The 7,058-nt window shown below is 30.5% G+C and overlaps 1 long non-coding RNA gene across 1 annotated transcript; it reads left to right on the top strand.

The window, feature by feature from the left end:
* The first annotated feature begins 253 nt into the window (after window positions 1-253).
* On the top strand, window positions 254-6,697 carry LOC109135572 (uncharacterized). Its single transcript, XR_002040383.3, has 2 exons — window positions 254-1,227; window positions 5,451-6,697. It is a non-coding gene; the product is annotated as an uncharacterized LOC109135572 (long non-coding RNA).
* The last annotated feature ends 361 nt before the right edge of the window (window positions 6,698-7,058 follow it).

Genomic DNA, 7,058 nt, shown 5'->3' with positions numbered 1-7,058 from the left:
ATTTGGTGGTGTTTAGGCTACTAGTCGTAGTTGGTGGTGTTGGGTGCACCCGAACACTATATTATGAGATGAAGGGAGTAGTATATAAACAAGGTAATAACTTTATATTCTTTCCATGTGGAACCTGGGTATTTGATCATGAACAAAAGCAAATAACGAAATACTCCATTATGAATATAACTAACTTCGAGATTTTAAATCCAACAATATATATATCTCGATCCCATTCTTTCTTTCTTTTTCTTTTTCTTTTCTCCTCTTATTTATGTTCATTCTGCCGTAACTTTGAAGTTTCACATTACCTTGACAAGCTATCAAATCTACCCTACATATATTTGTTAGGTAACTACGTCCATACTATTTCAGTGGGGGATCCTTACAACCAACATTAAATCATAGAAACATCAAACATGTATTTTAGAGACTTCTATGTTAATTGTTAGTCACTACTTACTAGTTATTGATCTAGTACTACTTAGATGGGACCTTGCTAGTTGTGTGAATTGAGTTGTGACCAGATGTTTGGTGAGGTGGAATAATTTGTTTTCTAACAAAAACCCAAAAATGTGGGGAATGGTTTTTTCTAATATATGAAAAATATATACTCCATCCAATCTAAGCACTTCTATCACCTTTTTCTTTGCCTCCCCCTCTACTACCTTTTACAACTCACCCTCAAATGCACAAACTCCACTTTTTTTCCCCTAATTTTGCTATAAAATGGGTCACCAAACACCGTAAAACAACAAAATTAGTGCATCAATTTTCAATTTCCTTCTTTCTCTACCTTTGAAATTCTCTACCTTTTCTTTTCTCTCCCACACACTCTCTAGATTTTATTAAAGAAGCCTATGGAAGATAAAGAATGGTCAAGGTGTTGAGCAAGATGGAGAAGCAGGGCACGTGCATTACTAACTCATGCAATTTGATACATATATGCAAGCATATATGTTTTTATGTCGATATGAACGCACATATATATATATGTACACGGATTCAGACTCCGATGTTAAATCATAAAGAGCGGAAATTTCTCTTTAGATAAATGATCTATCGACTATTTTTAGTTGCTTTGAGTTAGTACTTTCATGTGCCTGTCTTCCCCATCATGCCCACCTTGACCTAGTAAACTAATCATGTTTCCTTGATTAATTATCCTTTCTCAAATTGGAGAAAAATGCAAGAGTAATTACTCATCTTCTCAAGCTTCATTTATTCTTCTTTCAGGTTGGTTTATCTATCTACTTTACTACCCTTAATCTTATCTCTTTGCCATTTTCTTTTTGCTAACTTTTACTATATTTGGAGGAGGAATATATATACTATTGTGGTACTGATAGAGTATTAAACTATTCCTGGGACTCCAAACATTAGCTTAAGTTTTTGGTTGAGTTGGTCTTTCGACATGGTTGGAGTCCCAGGAATAGTTTAGTACTCTATCGGTTACACATACATTTCTAACAAAATATTCAAATATGCTTATTAGATTGAAATTACATTCAAGTCATTATGTATATGTAGCATCCAGAAGGAAACACATTCATGCTTATATGTTAAGTTTATAATTTTCATATTTATGAAGCTTTTTCTTTGGTTGACAAACTTAGAGATGACATTTTCAATATATTTCAAAAATCTATATATTAATTATTACAGCATGATGGGTGTGAAGCTTTGGTGAGTAGATAATTATAGAGCATGTGAATTTTTGAAAAGCAACTGTTGGGTCACTTTCTGCTGCAAGAAGATAATTAATCTTTTAACTGAAGATTCCTTTTTCTTCTTCTATTATTTCTGTATGCCTTTATACATTGCCATACATTTCAATTTTCAGAAAATAAAGCAATTCAGTACTTACATGTATAGTTATTGTTCTGCAATTTTGCCTCTTTCATTACCCTCTTTGTCAATGTAATTGTTTCTTGTATCTAATATTAAGCTGGGATTTGATTGATTTTATACATTGTCATCTACTCCATCATCAAACATTGAATAGTTATGATGAAGATAAAAGTGTATTTGTTTTTCAAGTGAAAAATGTATGTATGAATCACAATAAATAATTACTCTATTGTGAAAGAGAAAGGGAGAACATTGCTTTTGTAACAAATCATACTAGTGATTATTAATTTTACTAAATGGTTATTATGTATGTATGGAGGGTTAGATCTCGTGACTTTTTATATACTAAAGTTCTAACCACTATTTCTAATTATTAGTATTATTATTTTAAAGTATAATATTAATAAATGAAAAATTTCCTCACTCGGGACATAATCTGGACCTAATGACTAGTTTGATATAAAAACTCGGTCGAAAAGAAATTAAACTGAAGGAGATTAGAAGGAGTATACTCAAGAATGATTGTTTTTTTAAGTAAGAGTATATGTAAATACTATTGTCTATGTTAATATTCATATTTAAGGTAAATAATTATTTTTTGCCTGAGCATGCACATTATCATGAGCTAAGTGGTTTCTTTTTGGTATATATTAGCATGTATTTTTTTATTTTTTATTCTTAAAATATATATTTTATGTAAAGAAAGAAATCTTCTGCGCACAAATTGTGTATCATTTGACATGTATGACCTATACCATTAAAAAATTTAGATGCTCCTAAGCACTTTTTTGTCACATATTTAACAAAAATGAGCAAAATAAAAATATGCAAAAATAAAATGTGCAAAACATGTAAGAGAAAGTGCCTGGTTATAGAAGCTCTTGGGAGCACTCATAGAAGCTTATCAGCTTTAATTTGAGTAAGCAACTAATAATGCAAATGGAATATCCATATCCATTATTATTTCCGAAGGAGAAGTTCATAAGAATGATCCAAATTATGAGTGATCTTCTCATATAATTCCAACTATAGATTATTCTAAAATAATTTTAACTATGAGGGGTACCTTCTCAAAAGCATTTTCAAGTGTTCACTAACCTATTTACTTAGTTGTTGTCTTGTTCGTCTTTTCAGTTTTCTCGTTCCTCTCTTGTTTCTTTTCCAGACTCTAGCCAACTAGAGTTTGCCACATCCTTAGTTTTTGTGACCTTTTGAAATTATGTTTTAGGTAAGTGGATTATTCTAAGAAGACATCTCACTAGTTAGGATTATTATGAAATAATCCATAGTTGAGATTGTTATTACTTCCTCCGTATATTTTTACTTTCATCTTTCCCATTTCTGAAAGTTGCAAATTACTTGCATCATTTCCTTTTTGGATAGTAATTACTATCTACTTCTCTTCTATCACATGGATCCATCTTTACTCTCTATTTTTATCCTTTTCTTAAAACTTATACATCATATCAATGATGCAAGTAAGAAAATAACAGAGAAAGTATAAGATAATCAGCGTTAGTTCGGACTATTATCATAAATTGTTCATAAACTAGAAAGTTGGTAATTAAACTAAAATCAAGCTTGTGTATCTTCTTTTTCCTTTCTGGTTGGTAAGTCGTAAGGGGTAATTAAGCTCTTTCTATTTTTCTAGAACGACAGCTTTAAGAGCTGCAGTATCTTGACTTTATACTATATTTTGACAATTAATAAAACACAAAATATATTTATTTTGTAAAAAAGAAAAACAAGTATATAGTATATATAACTTTTTATTGCCACCTCTTTTTTTTTAATGTTTACTGTCTTATTTTCTTTTGTTCGTCCTAATTTGACTTTTTTAAATCTCTTAAAAGAATTGTAATTAACGGAAACATAATAAAATGAAGAGAATACATAACTAGAGAGTGAGGAAGATAATAAACAAAATATTATGGATCTCAAAATTAGAAAATTTTCAGTCAAGTAGTTGGGATTAGAGCTAGATGTAATTAATGACATATTCCAACTTTTTTATAGTTGAATTGATTTCCTAATATTAAATTTATAGAAATTTCATGAATATAATGTATTTGATACCATATTTAGGATGCTTTCATTTTATTTTTTTTTGAATAGTAAAATTAATTCATTAATAAAAAGTCATACGACATCTACATAAGCAATCGAATTAAACAAATACATAAGTTGAATCAAACAAAAATTTCCTTCATAAAAACTACGATCGTCAAACAAATCTTGCAATGTGTTATGTGAATGTGTTATGTGATACCAAACCTCGTGCTTTAGTTTTTTCTTTTTATATACTTTTTTCTATACTAATTGGTCAAAGAAATCTATCTTTTATTATTATTATTATTATTATTATTATTATTATTATTATTATTAAATCGTGTAGGCAAGAATTATACCCGGCTATATATTGCCGCCTTTCTCTTAAATGCTCACATGGCGTCATGCCATAAGATAATATGTTATTTCTTTGAAAACTCATCAATTACTAATGAAATCGAGAAAATATTTGTAGGAGGTCTTAGACTTTTGGCTTATCACTTAGCAAGTCATTATCAGACCATTAAGTTACGAATTTTTTTAGGAATCAAGTTGGAGACTTTTAATTATAATAATGTTAAATATGACCTATAGGCCTGGGCGCATCTATTACAAAGAGAGACAGTTCACTTTATAAGACAAATGAGGTTCCACCTTATAATCATATGACAATAAAATATCGATATGGGCCGCACCCACCATAAAGAGATCGAGAGTCCACTTTACAGGACAAATGAAGTTCCATCCTAAAATCATATGACAATAAAGGAAGTACCTTTGTTTCTAACTTTAACTCATCTTTGTTCTTCTTTTGTCAATGTTTAACACTCACATTTGTTATACGTTATACATCATAGCTTCAACTGGTAAATATTAACCCTAAATTATACATTATTTTTTCCTTTTTAAATAACTTGGGAAATACAAATTACATATTATTGCATTATTAATCTCATCTTTTATTAACGCCTATCACATGCATACAAACCACCAAGGAAGTCTTGGCCTAGTGGTTAAGATTGAGGTGATGTGACGATAGGTCACAGGTTCGAATCCCCCATCCCTTTCTTTGTACTTTGTACCGCCTTCGTGGCTCATATGGATAAAAAAAAAACATGCATACAAACCCGTAAAGGAATTATTTTAGAATACCTTAGTGTAATTACCGAAATGCGATTATGATAAGTACTTAGTGTATGGTTGAATCTTATTAATTAAGTGCTTGAAGATTAGACCGATAATATAATTGTAAACCTTAGCTTAGTGCAAATTTGCAAAAGTAAAGATCAACCATCTTATTAAGTGCTTGAAGACTAGACCAATAATATAATAGAAGAATCGTAGTTTAATTTTAAGACATCAACATATATATGTATTACACGTATGCATGTCAATTCTAACTTATTATTAGACACTCAGATCCAATTGTTTCCTTTCACATTAAATATTACATACAAAGGGCTGCCAAAATCTCTCTTTCAGTCGATATTGGTTTGATTAGTTGAACATATAGATGACAATTTTCTTAAGATATACGTATTGAATTTTCTATGTTGCAGAAAACGCTGATTTTGATGTGTGAATCATGAAGTATGATTTAGTGGCAATGCTCAAACACAACTCTTAAACTCCAAGAGCTTATCTACGATAGGGCTTACTTGTTGAAAAGACATCTTCAATATACTTGTCTCAACAATTTGATTTTGCAACATGCATACAACATAGATATATATATATGACAAAGAAGTAGCTCTCAAAATGGACTAAGTTAGCCCTTTTTTTCCATGACTTTAGCTAGCTTCAAAAACGCAATTACACATATTTCACATCTACTTAGCACAAGAAGTTTACGCATACGTGTTAGAGTTGGCAGACGAGTCGTTCAAATCGAATGAGATTCAAGTTAATTTAGCTCTGATCATATTCAAGTAATTAATTAATCATTATAGCTCTAGAATATATATTAGGTCAAATATATTCAAGCATGTCGACAATTATTATTTTATCATTAACAAACAATATAATTAATATTTTTTCCCTTTTTTGATAAAAAAATAATTAACATTGTTATATTAATTTACTTGCCAATTTAATTTAGAATATGGATCATTTTCTATTCAGATCAAAATCAATTAGTCTTTAATTTGGATATTGTTCAACCCTTTAGTCGAGTAATAGGAGTCTAATAATCGGTACTAGTCGACTGTGTAACTTTTTAACCCTAGTACAACTTTAGGCTCTCGACTTTGATGATGCATGAGAGTTATGGTAACAAAAATAATGTCATTTTTTTCTTAAAAAAGCAAAAAAAAAAGAACTAATGCCTTCATTACACTACTGTTCACACTTTTGCTCTATGGTAAATGTAAAAATCGGAGGAAAAGGTTTTAAGACGTAGGAGTAGAATACAATTTTTTTTTAAAGATGAGGAGAATTCTCTTGTAGAGAAGGGGGAAATTGGGGATCCTTTTTGCAAAGGTGAGAATCAAACTCCTGTATCCTGTCACAGAGATAAAAGAAAGACCTTACAACCACTACGCTTTACGCCAATCTTGATTCTCGTTTGAGAGTAGAATATAATGAAGAAACGAAGAGTTGTTGTAGGTAGAAGTATGATTTGCGCGTAATCAATTATCATGGTTGCCATGAGCTAAGGGGACAGGACCGCAGGAGTGTTATGCCATTGTAATATGTACAGCTATATCATTTCCGGATGTGGTTGTTCCCTCTTCTTCAAGTAACAGTGACAACGATTTGTTAACCTCTTGCCACCATGTATATCTATATATATATTTTTTATACAGAAGCACATTGTGTATATACGTGGATTCGGTTTTTTTTTTTCCTATTGACGCAGACGTAATTAATGGAGAAAAGGCAAATGCAATTCCTATTTCGAAAAAATAGATTCACAAGCGATAGATTTGTTAAAAGGTTTCGGAGTACACCAAAAAAGAGATAAACACTCAACGTAATATTATTAGGAAAAAAGTTGTCTTCTAATGACTACCATTAAAAACATTCAAATAGTTTAAACAAAACCCTAATACGAACAATAGCTAAAAACAAAATTCGGAAATTATTAAAATGATGTTTTTGGACCGGTGGACCCTAAACGAACCCGGATCAATGACTTAAAAAGCCAGTTAAGTTCATAGCATGGCAGT

This window comes from Beta vulgaris, chromosome 7, assembly GCF_026745355.1.
Source record: "Beta vulgaris subsp. vulgaris cultivar EL10 chromosome 7, EL10.2, whole genome shotgun sequence".
In the NCBI taxonomy this organism is placed as follows: domain Eukaryota; kingdom Viridiplantae; phylum Streptophyta; class Magnoliopsida; order Caryophyllales; family Amaranthaceae; genus Beta; species Beta vulgaris.
This window is presented reverse-complemented; position numbering and strand designations above follow the sequence as displayed.